The 19,873-nt window shown below is 47.9% G+C and overlaps 1 protein-coding gene across 2 annotated transcripts in view; it reads left to right on the top strand.

Annotated features, from left to right (window-relative positions):
• Positions 1-9,901: 9,901 nt before the first annotated feature.
• The window catches only part of CSNK2A1 (casein kinase 2 alpha 1), a 33,469-nt gene continuing 23,497 nt past the window's right edge, over positions 9,902-19,873 (top strand). The window contains exons 1-2 of one of the 2 annotated variants that reach the window (XM_084646018.1): positions 9,945-10,044; positions 10,686-10,870. The gene's annotated coding sequence lies outside the window, so the exon portion shown is untranslated. Of the gene's footprint in view, positions 10,045-10,685; positions 10,871-19,873 lie in introns of both variants that reach the window. The other variant, XM_084646017.1, reaches the window with a different exon arrangement.

Here is a 19,873-nt window from a genome sequence, read left to right as displayed (position 1 = left end):
TACTTTAACAGGCGAAGCAGAGCGACAGAGACTCATTCCCCTTCTCCCCCATGTCGGCCACGCGGCACAGGCTCCATGCTGCAACCAACCAGAGAAATGGTGTCGGGACTACGTGCAAGGGGGCAGACTTGGGGCAGAGGCAGACAGGAGTGGGGGTGGAGGACAATGGAAGGGAGAGCTGAAAGCGGGGAGTGGGGCAGCACTGGGGGGGGAGGAGAGACAGAATGGAGGGGGCTCTGACATGCCCTTCTCACTATTTAACCATCTCAGGGTCCGATACTGACAAGCCGCTGAGCTGCTATCAGTGCTGAATGTTTTGTAGCAATTCCCAGAGGGCTCCTCAGCCCCTTCCATCTCCACCTACCCTGTCTCTGTCTCTGTCCCACCCTAGCCCCCACGTCAATGCTGCAGCTTAGGTGTTGGAACAATTGCCTGACAAAGAGTTATTTTTAGCTGCCGGAGTCAGGAGCGAGGCTTCGGCCAGCACTCTGACAATGGGGGGAAGGGGGCTGGGCTTCCCCAGTGACCATTGGGCAGCAGAAGGACCTGTAAGGTTTCCTCGATGACCCAGGTCCATACAATACAAGGAAAGCAAAACAGGGACATACCCAAGCCAAGACGATCTGCTCCTTTACCTAATGGGAATGACCCCGGGTGAGGGGCTGGGAGAGCCCAGGCAAGCAGGGAAAGCAGGAGCTCTCCCAGCTCCTCCCGTGGGTGAGGCTCCCACACAAGTGGGAAAACAGGGTGAAGTGCAGCAGGGTTTCCATGAGGTAGTTCCAGGGCTGGGCAAAGGTTTGGTGGAGCCTCACATGCGGCAGTTTGCAGGGGCCCCTGGCCTGGCTCCTGCCTGTCTGCTAGACCGTGCAAGAATTCTGCAGAGACTTAGCAACATAGAATCATAGAATCATAGAATATCAGGGTTGGAAGGGACCCCAGAAGGTCATCTAGTCCAACCCCCTGCTCAAAGCAGGACCAATTCCCAGTTAAATCATCCCAGCCAGGGCTTTGTCAAGCCTGACCTTAAAAACCTCTAAGGAAGGAGATTCTACCACCTCCCTAGGTAACGCATTCCAGTGTTTCACCACCCTCTTAGTGAAAAAGTTTTGCCTAATATCCAATCTAAACCTCCCCCACTGCAACTTGAGACCATTACTCCTCGTTCTGTCATCTGCTACCATTGAGAACAGTCTAGAGCCATAACCTCAGTTCTGTGGGGAACGGGGGCTCCATGCACAAAGGCAGTGGAGAAGGCTAGGAAGCTGAAGGAGTGGGTCACCCACTTCTGGACATGTGCAGGAGTGGAGGAGTAGTGGGGCTGTTGGTCACCCTGCCCCTTCAGAGTGACTCAACCTTGGGAAGGGGAGAGGGGAGTTCAGTTGTGGCCTGTTTGGTCTTTGGCCTCTCTGCTGAGGATGCCAGCAAGGAGGCAGCCAAAGCCAGCTGACGTGGATGTGAACCACTTGCAGTGTGTTACACATCTGCTCTTGGCTGGTCCACAGAGGATAAGAGTCTACTCCAGCTCCTAACCAAAGGTGTTGTCTCTTCAGCACAAGGGGCAGAGGCTCATGTTCTCCCCACTGAGGACCCAGAATGGTGGGTATTATGGGGACTTGTGCCTGCTTGGAACTGGCCAGGCAGACACCCACTCATTGCACACAGGCTGCTGAACAGCTTCCAGATGGCCACAGGTTTTGGTTACCAGCCTCTTGAGCCAAATGGAAACCAGTGGCCTAGCAGTGGAAGGCTTCTATCTCCCTGCCAGTGCCCTGTGGCACTTGGTCCCCATGAACCAATCTGCCTTGCAGAGAGGAACCAAGCGTGCCTTCACCCAGCGTCAGGGCCAGGAGGATTCCATCTGCTGTGCAGCTCCAGGGGCCTGTGCAGCTCCAGGGGCCTCTTCTGGCTGGTATCGCAGGGGCAGCTTCAGAAGAAGGCTGAGCAAACAGCGCTGCCTTTTCCTACAGAGCCTCCATCCATTGGACACTCGCACGCATACTGGTGGTCAATGGGAGTAGAGTTAGGCAAGCAGTAAGTGCATTTGAAAACTCACCCCATGCTCCTTGTGGCTGCTGAGCCCAGGGGTGTGCATGGATCAGCTTGTTATGGACAGACGGTGCCCTATTTCAGAAGGGCAAGCTCGCGCTGACCACTAAACATGCTGTGTCCCTGCCCTTGCCTAAGAAGCCCACCATACAGCATGAGCCACCTTGCACACACCCAGAGGGGGTTGGGGGGGGGGGTATTGAGGAGGAAGGAAGTTGCAGCCCAAGTCCAGTTCCATTTGAATTCCTCCAGAAACCCTCACAGCTGGACCTGACAGCCAGTTGGTTGATAACTTTCTTTCCCAAGCTGAATCAATGTTGGGGGCCGGGGGGGAATGATGGGGTTTAAATTGATACATTTATGGAGGGGATGGTGTGCTGAGACTGCCTACAATGGCATACAGCCACTCTGCGACAGCTAGCAGCAAATATCACCAAAAGCCAGTGATGGGACACTAGGTGGGGAGGGCTCTGAGTTACTACAGAGAATTCTTTCCCAGGTGTCTGCCGGGGAGGTCTTGCCCACATGCTCAGGGTCCAACTGATGGCCATATTTTGGGTTGGGAAGGAATTTTCCCCAGGTCAGATTGACAGAGACCCTGGGAGGTTTTCGTCTTCTTCTGCAGCATGGGGCACAGGCCACTTGCAGGTTTAAACTAGTGTAAATGGTGGGTTCTCTGTAACTTGAAGTCTTTAAATCATGATTTGAGGCCTTCAGTGACTCAGCCAGAGGTCAGGGGTCTATTACAGAAGTTATAAGTGAGGGTCTGTGGCCTGCACTGCACCGGACGTCAGACTAGATTATCAAAATGGTCCCTTCTGGGCTTAAAGTCTAGGAGTCTACAGGAAATAAAGGTTCACAAACTCGAAAAATAGTTTGTAAAGGTCACCAAAGGGCTTGCTGCGTGAGGTTTGCTAAGGAGAAGATGAGAGGGCAGTCGTGGTAATAGGTATTATTGGGGGACCAAAGGCCTGCTGCTGGAGGCAGAGAGAATGCAGACACTGGGCAATGCCAAGGATAATCCAATCCCAGGAGGCCCTGGGGGAATCAGATCAGCCTGAACAGTATTGGGTCTAACACTTGGGATCTCCTACACCCTGTGCTGAGACTGCACCTCAGTCTGACCCTACAGAAAGAGGCACTGCTCATGTGTTTCCATCACAATGATTTTAACATGCCAAAGCTCAGAGAGTAATTTAACTCCCAAATCGGGTCTCAATAGGGATTCTAAGGAGATAGCACAGGGCAAAGTCCCAGGGCCACATGCAAGGAGGATTGGATTTGCAAGAGCCTCTGGAAAAGGGCATGGGATTCAGTCTTCTTCACAGCTGCTGTGTGACGAAGTGGGACTGTTCTTAATGTTTCCTCTGAATAGTGTGGGGGTGCCTCAGTTTCCCCTAGGCAGTTCTTAAGTATCTAGGGGGTGGAGTAAGGGTGTATGATCATTGCAGAGCCCTAGAGGGCATGTGTGTGCAGGAGTCTGGACACAGAGAATGGCCAACACCCTGTTTCCTGGCAACTGATGGCCTGGGCCCTCCCCCCCCTGCAAGGTGAGAGCTGAAGAGTTGGAGAACAAAGGAATCAGGTGACCACCTGGCCCGGGAAAGGAACAAAGCCCAAAGGAGGAGGGGCTGGAGGGGGTTTTCAGTTTGGGGCTGGCTGGGACATGGAGTGAAGTGCAGACGTGGTTGTCTGGCTCACTGCCCCCCAAAATGGACCCAGCTGAGGGGTCCCGTTCTCTGCACCTGCAAGCTCTGTTTTAGACCATGTTCCTGTCGTCTAATAAACCTTCTGTTTTACTGGCTGGCTGAGAGTCATGTCTGACTGCGAAGTTGGGGTGCAGGACCCTCTGGCTTCCCCAGGAGCCCCGCCTGAGCGGACTCGCTGGGGGGAAGCGCACGGAGGGGCAGAGGATGCTGAATGCTCCGAGGTCAGACCCAGGAAGGTGGAAGCTGTGTGTCCTGAAGACAGGCTGCTCACAGAAAGGCGACTGCCCCAGAGTCCTGACTGGCTTCATGGGGAGCAGTTCCAGAGCATCGCCCAGGGACTCCGTGACATGCTGAGGTCCAGGGACAAAGCTGTCTCTGCAGGGCATGGTACTGCAGCTGATTCAAGTTAACCCGTAGGAGTAGGGAGAGAAGGGTAAAAAGGATGAAGGTTGAGTTTACTGGTAACAGGTGGCCTGGGTCTGAAATCTGGTCAGGTGAGTGATGGGGCCCTGGATTCCCCCTGGGAATATTCTGGGAAATCAGATGCTGTCTGGAAGCATTGCCAGAAAATCATTCCCGCACAGACACCGTCCTCCCATCAACAGGGATGTGGTCTCTTTCCCTTCCTCCTTTGGTCCCCTCCCCCCATAGTTCAAATTCCAGTAGACACCACAAGAATCCTGCAGTTAATCTCCTTGGTTTCTACTGGTTTCTGTTGGTTCCAACTGAGGAACCAGTATCCAGCCGACCAACAGACCCATTGTTCTGTTCCTAGCTGGCCAACTGGAACCAGTAGAAACCCGATGAAACTATTCCACTGGAATTCAGGTGGCTCTCTCTGTCCCATCTCCTCTGCCCTTTGCCAAGTATCTCAATGATCCAAGGCCTGGAGTTTGGTGAGGGAGAGGAAACTGTTTACTCCCCCTTTGAGAAAGATTTACACCTTTATGGATGTATCTATTTACTTATTTAGGAAGTTCTAGCAGGTTTACAAACCATCAGCATGTGAAGATCAAAGACAAAGCCATAAGCCTTGCAGCTGGGAACTTTGGCTAGTGAACATTATCCAGAAATATCATCAGGTCTCCGCGTAAGAGGGTCTCGCCATACTGCGAAGTGACCCTCTTTGCACTACCCAGGAAGTGTTGTTTCTGGATTCTTACCCCATTATTGACCCGTGTCTTACCTGCCTCCTTAACCCATGTGTTTCATTCAAGTTCCATCCAGGGCAATCTGGAGCTGGTAACTGATGCAGAAAGCACAGCTCCTCTTCCCTGCTGAGACAGCCCTTCTCCCCTGGCCTTTTCTAACCCCTTCCATGGCCAGCCAGGCTGGCTTATCTGGCTTTCATAGAATCATAGAATATCAGGGTTGGAAAGGACCTCAGGAAGTCATCTAGTCCAACCCCCTGCTCAAAGCAGGACCAACCCCAACTAACTCATCCCAGCCAGGGCTTTGTCAAGCCAGGACTTAAAAACCTCAAAGGAAGGAGATTCCACCACCTCCCGAGGTGGAGCTTTGTTTAGCTCCATGGTGGGAAGCAGGCTCAGGATTCTGCAGGACATTTCCAGTGTACGGACATAAACCCAGTGCTTAATATGTACCTGGGCTTGTCAGGGCTGAGCCCCGGCACCTCTGGGCTTGGCAGTTCACAGCCCCAGCACCTCTGGGCTTGCTGCATCAGTTCTGAATGTAAAAAAAATTGCTTGAGCCCCGGGCCTTCTTTCATTACAAATTAAGCCCTGCATAAACTCCCAAGATTTCTGACCCGTCCAGGACTGAGCCCATGGTCCTTGTCCACATAATTCCCTGGCTTCCCGATTGCATTTCCCCCATCCCCACAGTGCCCCAATACTGCTTCTTCCATAGGGCAGGTCCCCTGCTGGAGCCAGTTGCCTGAATTCATGGCCAGAATATGTCCCTTACGGACACGAAGCACTCCAGGAAACCTGCACTTTTGCAGCATTCCCATGGTGCTTTAGAGGCAGAGCAGTGAAGGTTGGCCCAGGCTCCAGGAGTGGGGCTGGGTGGGAATGGGAACAGAGTGAAACAAGGTCTCAAGGGGCTTTCCTTGAGAGGAAGCAGCACTGCACCCACAGGAGAAGGCCAGAGCTCGCATCCTTGCCACCTAGTCATTTCATACAAGGCACGTCTGGAAATTACGGTTTGTGAGAAAAGAGAACAACAGGAGCAGCTGCAGAGTCTGTCACAGCTTTTCCCTCTTCTCCTTCAGTGCTGCCGCTACTGAACTTGGTCCTGCAAACCGGAGGCTGACTGCAAGGGGTGGAGGCAGCAGGTGGGCTCTGTGACAGCCCACACAGCTCTGCCTCTGCAGCTCAGCCCCACAAGCCCTATTCTGGGCTCCTTCTGAGCAGCACTGGTCATGGTGGATGCAGCCAGACCCAGAGAGCATGTCTACACCACACACTAAGCCCAGGCTCTGACTCGGGTTTGTATCCAAGGGCCGCTTCTGTTTGCACACAAATCAGTCCGACTCAGGTCAGCAAACATTCAGGATCCTGGTCCTAGGACCCTTCTAGGGAGTGGGTTAGAGCTGAGACTCGGGTCGAAGCCCTGTCATTTTGCAGTGTGGACACAGGTCAAGCAGCAGACCCAAGTCAGAAGGGCAGCGTAATGCAGTATGGATGAGTTAGCCTGGCTGTGAGACCTTGGTCCAGCAGCTATAAACCCAGATTTACAATGCAGTGTGGATGCTCAACACGAGCTTGGATGCTCAACACGAGCTTGGATGCTCAACCGGTTCGCACAGACTCAGGCTTAGTGTGCAGTCTAGATATACCCAGTGTGGCCAGGCACTTTACAAGCACACCATACACAGCTCAGCCAATCCAGCAGTGTTACTCCAGCCCTGGGCCTCTGTGACACACTGGCACCTGGGCAAAAGGTCCCCAGCTCTTTGCAAGCAACTCTGGTCTCAGACCTGACAAACTCACTCAACCAAACACACTTCTTGCAGGGCCTTTATCCATAAAGAGTAACATGTAAGGTAGCTGCTGAAAGTTCATAAGTTGGCAAGACTCAGAATCACTGCGAGGTGTGTGTACAGGTGATATTTAAGGACAATGTAAGTATGTGGAAAGTCTGCGTTATAGTTAGTTAGAGTCCAAGTTAGTCACTGGGGCGCTCATATCTCAGTGATGGCCCATTCAAGCAGGAGGGAGTTGTCACCCTTCCTGTTTAGCCGGTGATGTAATGCAAGGCTCAGTTGTCCAGCCTTGCTCCATCCCAAGACTATCAGTGGAAAACCATCAGAGACAGCTGCAAACAGCCAAAACCACTTGGAGATAAAAAGGGAACATTACAACAGATTAGAGAGCTCGCCCTGTCTATGAACATTCACAAGACTGTTTCAACATAACCCTGCGTGGAGACAGGCACCCTGGATACATTCACTGAGGAAACATCTTACAGAATGGGGGTGTTTTAATCAAAGTTTAGTTCCTGGTTCCTATGACACCAACCGGCTCTGCAACCTACTTTATTAGATAGGAAAGCACTATTCATAAGTGTAGGCCCTAGTTCGCATTCTATGGGGTTTTTTTTGTATTGTAACCATTTGTTTCCACCAATCTCTCTTGTTTCTAGTTGAAGCTCTAGTCCTTCTTAAATAAACCTACTTTTGTTTTATTATGAGTGCTCACAAGTGGTGTGCATTACATAGGAGCAGTGATTTAAGGTAAAACTAGTAACTGCGGTACACTGCTCCTTGAAGGGCAGAGGCTCTGGGATGCCTGTTTGTAATCAGTGTCAGGGGCTGGATATCACAGGAGAAAGGGACTTGGGGACTGGGGTGCACCTCTTGCAAACCTGCATTTCCCAGGGGAGAGTGCTTGAGTGGCTAACAGGTGTAGGGGTGGCTGGGGGTGTAGGGAGCAGACACCCAGTCACCACAGGCAAGCCTACGCTTGCCTCGCTAGAATCATGGGGTAACAAGCTGATTTACAGTACAGGATACCCCGAGAACCGTCACAGCCCCCAACCAGCACCAGTATCTCTCAATCCTGGCCTACAAGAGTTCCACTAGTCCAGTTCTGCTTTCCTCACTCTTCTGCCAATCTACATCAAACAGGCCCACAGCACCTCTACTCTTCAAGTCTGCCCCCATCCCCAGTCTGAGTCAATGTACCTTTATCTTGACTTTCAGCCCTTCCGCTATGCCCATAGTGGATTCCTGCTAAGCAGAGAATGCCAGCTGTATGATAGCTTTTGCAACGAGGAAAGGAGATTCGGGCCCTGATCCTGCAAACAAAAAACCATGTTTGACTTCAATAGTTCTGCTCACATCAGTAAATTATGCACAGGCTTGGGTGTTTATAGGAATCTTCACTTTAAATTTCAGTTCCCCTTTTGAGGTGAAAGGCAAGTGTGTGCTGACTCTGCTGGGCCATGTATTTTCCCCAAATGCTTGGGAGTGTCCCCCTGCTGCAATAAAAGCATCTGCAGAGACCTGACAGCTCTCTGAACATCCATCCAGAGAAAAAATATTTGGGAAGAATGTACAGCTTGGATTAGTGAAAGCTTCTGAACCGTAGCTCAAACGTGCCACCTGGTGGCAGACTCTGTGAACAGAATATTTTGCTCTCATGGCCATTGCCCCATGAGATGAGGGCAGTTTTAAAAAGAAACTTTTAAAGAACCCTCTGTGCTTCCCATATCCTACGGAATGTCTCACCCCGTTTCTGCACAGAGCCCTGTTCTCCCAACAAGGGCAAGACTGAGGGAATGACTGGGCTGATCTCATGAGACTTAAAGGCTGTCTCCTATTTTACAGCAGCAGCCGCGTATTTGGGCAAGAGATGGACAATCACTGAAACAGATCTCTAATTCCTTTCAAGGGTTTCATCAACCAGTGTGGAATATACAAGTCTACCTCTGAGTTTTGGCTGCTGAGACTGTTAATTACGCATCAAATAGCCCTGGAAATCCAGGAAGAGTGACAAATTAGACAAAGCTTGTTTGCAATTTACAAATAAATACATAAAAATCTGAAACAATTGGAAAAAGCCTTAAAAATAATGATCAATATCATGATGGAACTTGTGTGGGAGTTAGCTTCTGGCACTGGGACAAAGGACTATCTTAAGACGACACTCTCCTCCTAGAGATCTAGGACCAGGCCATATTGGAAAGTTTCAATCCAAGCTGCTTTTTGAGGTTATCCAAATGTGGGGAGGGGGAGGAAATAAAATCAAAACATGGTGACTGACATCAATACACTTGCATTTTTTTACAGTTGGAACAGAGACAAAAAAACACCTCTCCCCTCCACACACTTTGCAAAAGATAATGATACAAAAACGTACCAGGAAAGGTCCTGATCCTGCAAGGAGTTATGCCTGGGCCTGCAGTTTTAGGAGCCTGGTCACTGTGCATAAAATTAAGCACATGCATAAGTCTTTGCAGGACCGGAGCCAAAAGTAGTTCTGAAGAACAGAAATTTGTAAACAGACTGTCATGTTTTATAGGGCAAGTTCTGTGGTACCAGCTTGCTCTCCACTGACACATCCTGACAGAACGCTGGGGCCGCGGAAACGATCGGTGTGACATGATGCTTTTCATGACAACGCACCATTCCAGTCGACATCCCGTTTCAGCACTGCCCCACCTTGCTTCAGGGCAGCACCTCTCACTTACAACGTGGTTTCAAAGCGACATCGCATGGGACTCCGGACCTTGCGCACGTGCCATCGGAACATTCTGAAGTGGCACACACCACTTTGTGGTGTGCTTGACATGACATCACCATGCTTTGTGGTGCTGACATCATATGGTGATATGACATCATCAGACCGTTGTGTCGACGCCGTCTTCTGATCTGACGCAGCGAGTTCATGTGTCAGAATCACATCCCCGACGGTGAATGCCTTCCCGCCGTTGCGCTGTCAGGATGCCCATGTTGGCACTTCAGTGTCATGAAGTCGTGACACCCGAGTCGGGCTCAACAGAGGAGCTGAGCCCGCTCTAGGCCCCAGCTCCTGAGGGGCGCCCGTGAAAGACAGAGAACTACAATTCCCAGAAGGCAGTGCCGTAGCGTCTCATACGGCGCATGCGTGCCTTCCTCGCGTGCGCTCGGCCTGCCCCGTTGCCCCGCCCCGCGTGCCCAGCTTCCGCTGCCGCCGCAGCACGTCGCGAGCTTGGGGAGAGGCCGGGTTTCCGATTCCGGCCAGCCTCGCTCTGGTCCCTGCGGCTGGCTGCCGAGCCTTGTGCCTCCGCCATATTGTCTGTGTGAGGCCGGTGGGGAGGGAGGCGAGAGCGGCGGCCGCTTCAGGTACCGGCGGGCGGGGCGGACCCGACCCCTCCTCCCGGGGCCCGGCGGGGCGGGGGCCACCCCGAGGCATGGCGGGGGCAAGGATGGGGCCACGGCGGAGGGGTCCATGAGAGGGGAGGGGGGGCCCTGCAGGGGAGGGGGCCCCTCCCCGCTGTGTGTGGGGCCCGGCCGGGGAGGGGTGCCCTGCGGGGGGGGGGGCTCATCCTCCTTCCCGGCCTCAGGGCTGTAACTCTACAGAGGAGGGGGCCCCGCTAGGGGATAGGGAGGGGGGGTGCCGGGGAGAGGGGGCCAGCTCTGCGGGGGTGGGCCCCTTCTTAGTTCTCTCCGGGGGGAAGGAGGAGGGAGGGTCCCAGGGTCCCACCCCCTCTCGCTTCTCTGGGGGGTGGAAGTGGGTGGGGGGGGTCTATAGCCTTCTGGAGAAGAGGAGCCCCTCCCCATCCCAGCCCTGTTGGCAAGGTGTGTGCCCCTGAGAGAGGCAGTATCCTGCCCCACTCCCTTTGGGGTGGGGCAGGACTGTTCCCCTGGCTGAGAGGATCTGTCTTGCCCCACCAGGGTGAGGGGTGGGAAGAAGAAGGGTCCATCTCTTTCTACCAGGGGAGTATGTCCTTTCCACATGTGAAATAGGATGTTTCTTCTTTTAGCTTCATTGGGAGGGCGCTCTTGCCCCTGAAGCTGTGGTTTGTCAGGCTCTTCTCAGCTCTGTGGATGGCAGGGGGTTTATGTCCCGAGGAAAGCTCCACTTATCACTGCTCTTCTCACCCCAGCTGAAAATTGGTTCAAAATACTTTTATTGGAATAGCAAGTTCTATCACTATTGCTCAAGCATGTGAGTTTTATTTTTATTTTTTAAAGAGGACCAATTGGGTAAGAATGTTTAGGCCATCTACATTTTTCTAGCCAGTCTTTCACTGGGAACAGTGGGAGATTTATACAAAAACTGAGGATGGAGTATGCTCCTTATATGTTAGCGAAACTTTTCGGCCGTGATCTTGTGCCAGGGTCCAGTAGTGCAATCCTCTGTGTCCATGTGGAGTCCCATTGACTGCAGTGGAACTCTGCAATGATGCAGAGGTTTGCACTATTAGGACCTGATGTAGGTTTGAGAGGCTCAAGAAAGTTACTGTTGTAATCCGCATCTTTTAGTGGGAAGTAAGTGGTGGAGGGCACTGCTAGGACCACACTACTCCTATTCTCTTTTGTTATGCTCTTTTCATATGTAGTTACCAGATTTGTGCACATAAATATGGTAATTGTACAAATTTGGTTCACAACACTACCTAAATTATTTGGAAAAAGTGGCCCATAAAGTGTCATAATCAGGCTTAAGAGTCAACAACTCATTGCGATGGCTGGGGGGCAGTTCACACCTCTCCTAGAGTTGCTGTTTCAGGCTTCTTACAGACACCTGGACGCAACACATCAGCTTTGCATGTGTTTATACTCAGGCCTGATCTAGACTAAAAAATTGTATCGACTCAGCTACATTGCTCAAGGGTGGGAAAAATCCACACCCCTGAGTGGCATAGTTAAGGTGACCAAACCCTGGTGTACATAGTTCTAGGTGGATGGAAGAACTCTTCTGTCAGCCTAGTTCTTGCTGCCCAGGGAGGTGGATTACTTGCACCAACAGGGGAACCCCTCCCTTCACCGTAGGTAGTGTCTACACTGGAGCACCACAGTGGCCCAGCTGCAGCTGTGTTGCTGTAGCATTTCAAGTGTAGACAAGCCCAAGTTCATGTTTAGAAGACTGTCTTTGTAGACATAGGTGCTAGAAATATACTCTTTAAAAAAACCCAAAAAACCACTTGAAGTATGCAGAGTCAGATATTCATGGGGCCATGTAATACCTGAGACAGGCAAGATTAGCCCGTGGGTTGGGTGTTTGGCTCTAGTGGCGCAAATCATGGACATCTGTAATAGGTAGATATCAAACATCTGTTCCCCCTCTTCTGTTGAGACACACACATCTGACAGAGGTAAACTTCATTTCATAGTTCTCTTGGGGGTAGATGCATCTGTGAGGAGGGTGGGTTTACATCCCCCTGTGGTGATGGAGGGCCTACCCGTTTCTTGGACAGTTAGGTGTCAACCTCTTTTCACATCTGTAGCAGAGAGGGGGATGTACAGTATTGCCTAAGGTGTGAGGATGGAGTTCTTCCCAGCTCTGAGGTGGGGGTGTAGGCCTTTGAGGGGTGGGGGTCAGGGGTCTGTTGCCTTGCAACTCAGAGGTGAGGAGTTAAGTAGGGTATGTTTGGGGTGGATATAGGTTTTAATATTTTCTACATATTAGTAGAAACTACATCCTCCAAAATCTTGTCATGGGGAGGTACAAAGCTGTTGGGGTGCTGATAGTATAAACTTCTCGTGGCTGTGTTTTTCTAAGTAGGTTGTGTTCTCTGAAGAGGAATCACTTTCTTGCAAGTATAATCCCATAATGGAGTGGGTGGAATGTACTGGGAAGGTATTAATCCTAAAAATGATTTGAGGGAAGTTATAAAGAGAATTCCAAAACAAGGGGGTAAATCTGCGGGGGTGGAATGTGTCCTGGCAATGGCTGTAGTAAAAAGAGGGGGGAATTGACATCAATGGAGAACCAGGTGATCTAGTACGGCCAGGATTAGATGTTGTAAACTGAAGGAAACTAGGTCCTGGACCGAGAAAGGGTGGTGTAATTGCTCATGTGGAGGGGAAGTATCTTCTGGAGAAAACTGGGAAATACATTTTGGCTGGGGTGAAACATAAGGTGGAGGTTATATAATAAAAATGAGGGGAGGAGTAGATCCTGGGGGAACATGGATTGTGGAAAAGGGATTAGAACGTCAGCAGTAGGTGTTGTGGTCAAAGTGGGGGAATTAGATTGTAGGATGGAGCTGGGGCAATGGAGATGAATGCTATAGTAGTGAAGGGGAAGGGTTGCCACTTCATAGTCAGGAGGTCTGTGAGTTGAGAATGAAGATGAGCTCCTGGGGCTGGGGTGCAGGAAAAAATTGTAGTAAAGGTACTTTCTCAGGGTAGAAGAAGAAATTACTTTGAGTGTGAAGGGTGTGATAGAAGGGGTGCACTGAGATTAGTTTCTGAGAGAACAAGTGTGTTAACCAAATGATGTGAAAGGAGTAAGAGTAGGTGACAGAGTGGAGGTGTGATTAGTTTCCATGTCTCGTGTTATCTGTAGGGAGGCCTGGGGATCTATTTCTGGGTTATCAAATGTGTCATTCTTTTTATCCAGTGATAGTGGATTGCTTATATTAACGTGTGTCCCTTGTGGGGCTCTTGGGGTGGGGTTGAGCTCTTTCTAGTGAGAAGTAACTCCTAGATTTTTAAGTCCAGAAAGGACCGTTATGATCATCTAGTCTCATCACAATGATCAGCTAGTTTTGATTACAAGGAAACTGCCTCCTATGAACTCCCTTGGTGCCAGATGCACCATACATAGTTGCCAAAACCTTGGTCTTCTTCCTTGATGACTTCTACAGTGTAGTTATGAGTTGTTGGTACAAAATTCTTTAGTTTATATTGACAACTAAAAGTGGGGACACTGTAGAACAAATTGAGTTTAATATAAAAAATGGGAGCCACTGTACTGATTATTTTAACTTTCTTTCAACAAAAACCTTATTTAAAAAAAGAGGAAATTTTGGCAATCACAAGAGTGCCACAGATTTTAGAGTGATAGTAGCCATCTTGGTCCCAGGATGTGAGAGAAACAAAGCAGGTGAGGTAATATCTTCTCTTGGACCAACTTCTGTTGCTGAAAGAAACAAGCTTTCGAGCTTACACAGAGTTCTTCTTTAGTCCTGAAAAAGATCACTTTTTAAGCTCTTCCAACAACAGAAGTTGGTCCAATAAAACATACTACCTCACCCACCATGTTTCTCTCAGATTTTAGGTTGTTTGCTGCAGAATATGGGAATCTTGACAAAGGGGATTTCAACTTCCACTTTAGTGAGACACCTAGGTGTCAGAACAAGTTGACTTATGAGGTTGGTCATTGCTAACAGCAGTGTGATCTCCACTATAGTCTACATTTTTAGGGTATTTGGGTATGTCCGTCTTGACAGAGGCATATACATTTGTACTGTTTTCAGAATGAATGAACATGAGGCATTTGGATTCACTTACAGTTAGTAGGTATGAAGAATGTTGCCAAGATGGAGGACAGATTCTCCTTAGAACAGCAATTGACAGTTGTGTGACTTTTATTTTCGTTTTAATATTTTGTATGCTAAGGATGGACTTCAGCGTTCATATCCCTACTGAGTTGTAATGACTGTTGAATACTGCTAGTCTTGTGGATTTAGTTGTCTTCAAAAGTGCTGGTATGAAATGCAGAATTATCATGTGACGCATTCCTTCGTGGATACATTTCAATTGCCCGCTCTGTCTGAGAGCTGCCCTGTCTAACAATAATTTTTATACAGGGCAACCTTTCCCTATACTGTATTAGTGACACAATAGCTGGCATTTAACAATCTCTGATTTATGCGGACCATGACTGTTTTTCTCCCCTTGTAGTATTTATATATAAACTTCTCTGAAGTTCAAGTATCATATTTGTATGGGTGCAGATTTTTTAGGGGAAAATATTTTTATGTATTGCATCTCCTGCTTTAGCATCTGGGAGTGGCACAGACTTTTCCTGCCTTAGTTTCTTTCCTGATGCTGCCTGAATGTTATTGAAAATAACTTGCAGTCACTTGTCTTGCAGTCCAGTTCTGTCAATTTCTGATGATAAATTTTCTGTTGCACAAAGTTTACAAATGTTACCTGCTTGACAGGACCAGACAGCCATGAGGATTTCCTGAGGAGAAACATCCAAATAGTGAGATCTTTTTTCCTTTTGGTGGTGGTGGTACTTTCCAACTCTGCCAATACATGGGCTGCTTAAAAACTTTAAAAACAAACCAAAAAAAAAAAAAGAGTTAAAATAGCTGTGGCTTTGCTGTCTGAACTCCAGAGAAAGCACTCTCCTTAAATAATCCATGAGGGAAACCATGTAGGAGATTGCATATCAGTGCTCTCTCTTAGAGCCTGCTTACTAATTAATGACAAGAAAAGACCACCCTTCAAAGCAGCAGTTTCTAGGTAGGGTATGATTTTCCAGAACTCAAGTGGATGGGAGGCCTATGTTAATCCAGTCTGAGATCAGTTGCAAAGTGAATATAGAACATAAGAACGGCCATACTGAGTCAGACCAAAGGTCCATCTAGCCCAGTATCCTGTCTTCCAACAGTGGCCAATGCCAGGTGCCCCAGAGGCAATGAACGGAACAGGTAATCATCAAGTGATCCCTTCCCTATCACCCGTTCCCAGCCTCTGGCAAACAGAGGCTAGGGACACCATCCCTGCCCATCCTGGCTAATAGCCGTTGATGGACCTATTGTCCATGAATTTACCTAGTTCTTTTTTCAACCCTGTTATAGTCTTGGCCTTCACAACATCCTCTGGCAAAGAGTTCCATAGGTTGACTGCATTGTGCGAAGAAATACTTCCTTTTGTTTGTTTTAAATCTGCTGCCTGTTAATTTCATTGGGTGACCCCTAGTTCTTGTTATGAGAAGGAGTAAATAACACTTCTTTATTTACTTTCTCCACGCCAGTCATGATTTTATAGACCTCTATCATATCTCTCCCAAGTAGTCTCTTTTCCAAACTGAAAAGTCCCAGTGTTATTAATCTTCCCTGTTGCGGAAGCAGTTCCATACCCCTGATCATTTTTGTTGCCCTTTTCTGAACCTTTTCCAATTCCAATATCTGTTTCGAGATGGGGCAGCCACATCTGCACATATATAGTGGTGCTAAAATCTCCCTTTCTGACTTGAAGGAACAGTTATTTACTGTTGCCAAGTGGAGAAGTCCAGCAGCTGCAAGCTTGATAAAGGGTTATAGTTTGGCGATGGTTGGCCAAAGCCCCAGCAGAACAAGATTTATATTTGGCAGAGTGGTGTGAGAGAGAGAGAGAGATTGGCTTTGCACTGGGATTCTTGCAAGCGCTGTTGCTTTGTGTGGTGTCTATTACAAATTTGCAGAGGTAAATGCTTTTTTTAAATGCATTCCATAACTTTCAGCCTTTGGTGCATGACTTGCACCCTTCAATTATCCTGTATACTATGGTATTCTAGTGGCACAGCACCAACTGGTACAATGTGGCATGTGTGGGGAAAAGGACGCTAACGTGTACCACTGTCTTATACTAGATGTATTCGTTTGGCAACACTTGTTTACTCTGGTACGTTAATAAAGCTTTTAAAATTGGATTGAGTTTCTCTTCTGCCAGTCTCTTAGGTAACATGTAGCACTAACACCTGCCATGCTTTGAGGATATCTTGGAATGATAGGATGAAAGCTCCTTCGGCCCAGTTCAGAAGTGGGGATGAAAGAGCCTGTGCTTTAATGAGAATACTTGGGGTTGGACTTTTAGTTGATATAGATGCCTCAATAGAATTTGGTGACCTGAGATAATTCAGTAGACTTAATCTAGAACAAGTCTTAGAGTTTTTGGGTCTAGGAAACAAATCCAGACAGTTTTCCTTCCTCTAATGCAGTGATACTCAGACGGAGGCTCAGGAGCCACAAGTGGCTCTTTAATGTGTGTCTCCTATGGCTCTTTGCAGCACATGATATTAAAACACTGCAATTTAATTATTAACCAATCAAGATGCTTTTATGATGTTAACCAGTTGTAGAATACTTGGTCAGTCATTTTGCTGAGAGAATTAGATAAAATGGTAAATGAAACAATGCATTCACGCTACTGTGATTCCTCTGGGTAATGTTGATCGCTAATTTGGTTCCTGAACCACTGAGGTTTGAGTATCACTGCTCTAATGTAACTGACTTCTGTGATCACACTACAATGCACAGAACTAGCCTTAATATTTAAGGGAGGATCAGAGAGACTTTCCTGGGGGGGAGCTTCCCAAAGTCAACAGACTACATAAAGCATTTGTTGGGAGTGGAGTGGGAGAGAGTGGAAGGAAACCTCCTGGTTACTAGCAGCCTCCTGTTGCAGGACTAGTTCACTGCTGTTGGGGCCAGGTTACAACACTTACACAAGTTTTGCATGCGATAGTTGCTCAGATAAATTGGGGACCATTGGAGGGATTTTTGTGTATTCCTTTGAAATTTAGCCCTTATAAAGTTGTCTGCAAACATCAGCAGATTCATTGCTTCAGTGAGCACCCCTATCAGACAGGTGTGGTACTTTTGCCATTTTACAGATGGCTGAACAAAAGCAGAAAACTTGTTTTGCCTGAGACTACTGAGGAAGCTAGCATCAAGTGTGGGATTACAGTGCAGGTGTTCCTTGTTCTCAGTTGTGTGCCTTGTCCACTAAACTGTGCTGCTCCATTCTAATGGGATGCCTCTCTTATGGCCAAATACAGCTTTAGCCCCTCAGCAGAAGAGCCAACTAAGCTGTTAGGGAGTTTATGGCATCTTTAGTGCCTTCAGTGTCAGTTTAGAGTGTGTGCTAATGCAGGAATTACTCTGGGAGACTTACTGCCAATTTCTGAACTAAACTTTCCTGCCATTTCCAGTTATAAAGGGTTGATCAAATTTTCTTTTAAGTTTAAGTTGCAAACTCTTCCTTTGTTGCCTGAGTTGACAGAGAGGGTCTCAGGCTTTATAAAATCTGACTCCTTATTTCTCCACAGCTGAGCATCACCACCCATTTAAAAGGAAACGGGAAGGATAGCTGGCTCAAAATGTAGCTCAGGAGGCAACAATGATGGGAGAACAAGACCGGGGTAGCCAAACTTACTAACTCTCTGAGCTGCATATGACAACCTTCAGAAGTTCGAGAGCCGGGGCATGCCTGCCAGGGCTTGGGGCTTCAGCCCTGCTCCTGCTGAAGCCCCGATCTCCAGCAGGCACGTCCTATGGGGCTGAAGCTCCTACCCCACCACCCCGCTACCAGGCACAGGTACAGAGCTCCCCCCACAAGTCTGGTAGGTGGAGAATGGGAGGGAGGCATTGTGGGGCTCCATGAGCCACACTTGAACTGTAAAAGAGCTGCATGCAGCTCATGAGCCACGGTTTGGCCACCGCTGGATTAAATTTAAAAATTGTCTGTTGGAGTTGGACTTTTTAATCTCTGAATTTCAATAGAATGCTTTGTTTGGATTTTAAAATTTTATTTTATTTTTAAGTTGACGTTGTCCCTTTAACGGGCAAATGGATTCCTGGAAAAAAAGATACAAAACACCAGTCCTCGTAAATCCAAACCAATTTCTATTTCTAGTTGGATTATGAAAAATTCAGATTGCTGGAGTTCCTGTATCCCTGTAGGTATGCAAACCAAGTCCCTGTTGCCAAATTGAATTTGTTTTTACTGTATACCACAGCAGTCACTAATTCTTCTGTGTTAGGGTTAAGAATGGGATTTTTGAGTTCTGAGTGAAGAAAGACTACCTTCTGTTTGACCAGATAGGCTTCACTGTAGTCATCTACAGTGTGTCTAGATATTTTATTTAGAGTAACATGCACTTTGTGCTAAGTCATTTCTAGACACAAGGACAGTCCCTACTCCAGGGAGCCCACAGTTAGTCAGACAAGGAGGTAGAGGTTAGAGGAAAGGGAATGATGACAGGCAGTATGTATGTAAGTCAACTAGATCTGCTTTTAGAATGTTTCCAGTAACTACATTGGACGTCTTTAAACATTGGTTATGTCAGAGATGGACCCAAGCCTTAATTCTGAAAGGTGGTATTTTCCCCCCAGTGGTGCAGTAGACCAATAGATGCAGGTTTGGAAAGAATTCTTTTTTTATTCTTGTTCTTTAGGCCACTTTGGGGGAGAAGGGTGATTCATTATAATTTTGCACCTCTCAGATACCTGGTAAAAAGTGATATTTCAGAATGAGCCGGCTGTTTTCTTTCCTAGCCACATGAACACTGCTACAATTGCAGCTGTTAACAAGCTTATGTGAGGAAAGTAGGAGTGAGTGGAAAGCCTTTGGACCCATCTGAGCAATCAGCCTTTGCTCTAGTTCTTGGAGAAACCTGTTTGGTATATGCTCTTTCTAGGGCTGATGAAGAGAGGGGAAGATGTCCCTGGATCTCTGGGGGCAACAGGCAGCCACAAGAAACAATTTTGAAAAAATTGGGTAATCTTGTCATTTCTCATCTTGTTCCTCTGGAGACATTTTCTTCCAGCTTAGTCTGACTCTTATAACTGGGTCATCTTCTGTAATGGTCACATTACATACTATTGAAAAGAGTTCAGCGGTGCTCTGTCTAGATAAACTCATAGCTTTCTGGTAATATTCTGCTGCTGGTGGAAGTAGTGAAGCAGTGCTTCTCCTACCCACTCTATGGATTGTTACTCTTTAGTAATGTTTGTATCCAGGGATGTCTTATTTATACACTTACTCAGAAAGGTCAGGGGTTAGATAGCTGTTGCAACATTCCTCAGGACACCAGTCTTCTGGGAAGTTCTTGGCTTCCAGTTCCATTAGTATCAACGTAAGCACTTAGACTCAGTGTGACACTTGTTTTGGGTATAGTGCCCTGAAGAATCCCACACTCAGAATTTTCTGCAAGGAGAGCTTGGTGCCAGAAGAACTTCCATGGAAAGGGCAAATGCATTCCCATAACTTAGCTACGCTCTCAATAAACTACACAAAGTGCCTTTTCAAAACAGATTTCAGAAATACCTGTGTCCAGAACTGTGAAGGGTGCTGGTATCTATCTCATAGGCAGCTACAGTTTGCTGACCTTTTGCATGGGATACTTCCACTGAGCAGTAAATTGACACACATTTTATTGATTAATATTACTTTTTTTGTGCTGTAAATGTATACCACCCCTTAGAAAACACAAGTTCTGTGATAT

This window comes from Lepidochelys olivacea (assembly GCF_965140295.1).
Source record: "Lepidochelys olivacea isolate rLepOli2 genome assembly, chromosome: 13".
Classification (NCBI taxonomy): domain Eukaryota; kingdom Metazoa; phylum Chordata; order Testudines; family Cheloniidae; genus Lepidochelys; species Lepidochelys olivacea.
Note: the sequence above shows the minus strand (reverse complement) of the source record. Positions and strands in the feature narration are given on the sequence as shown.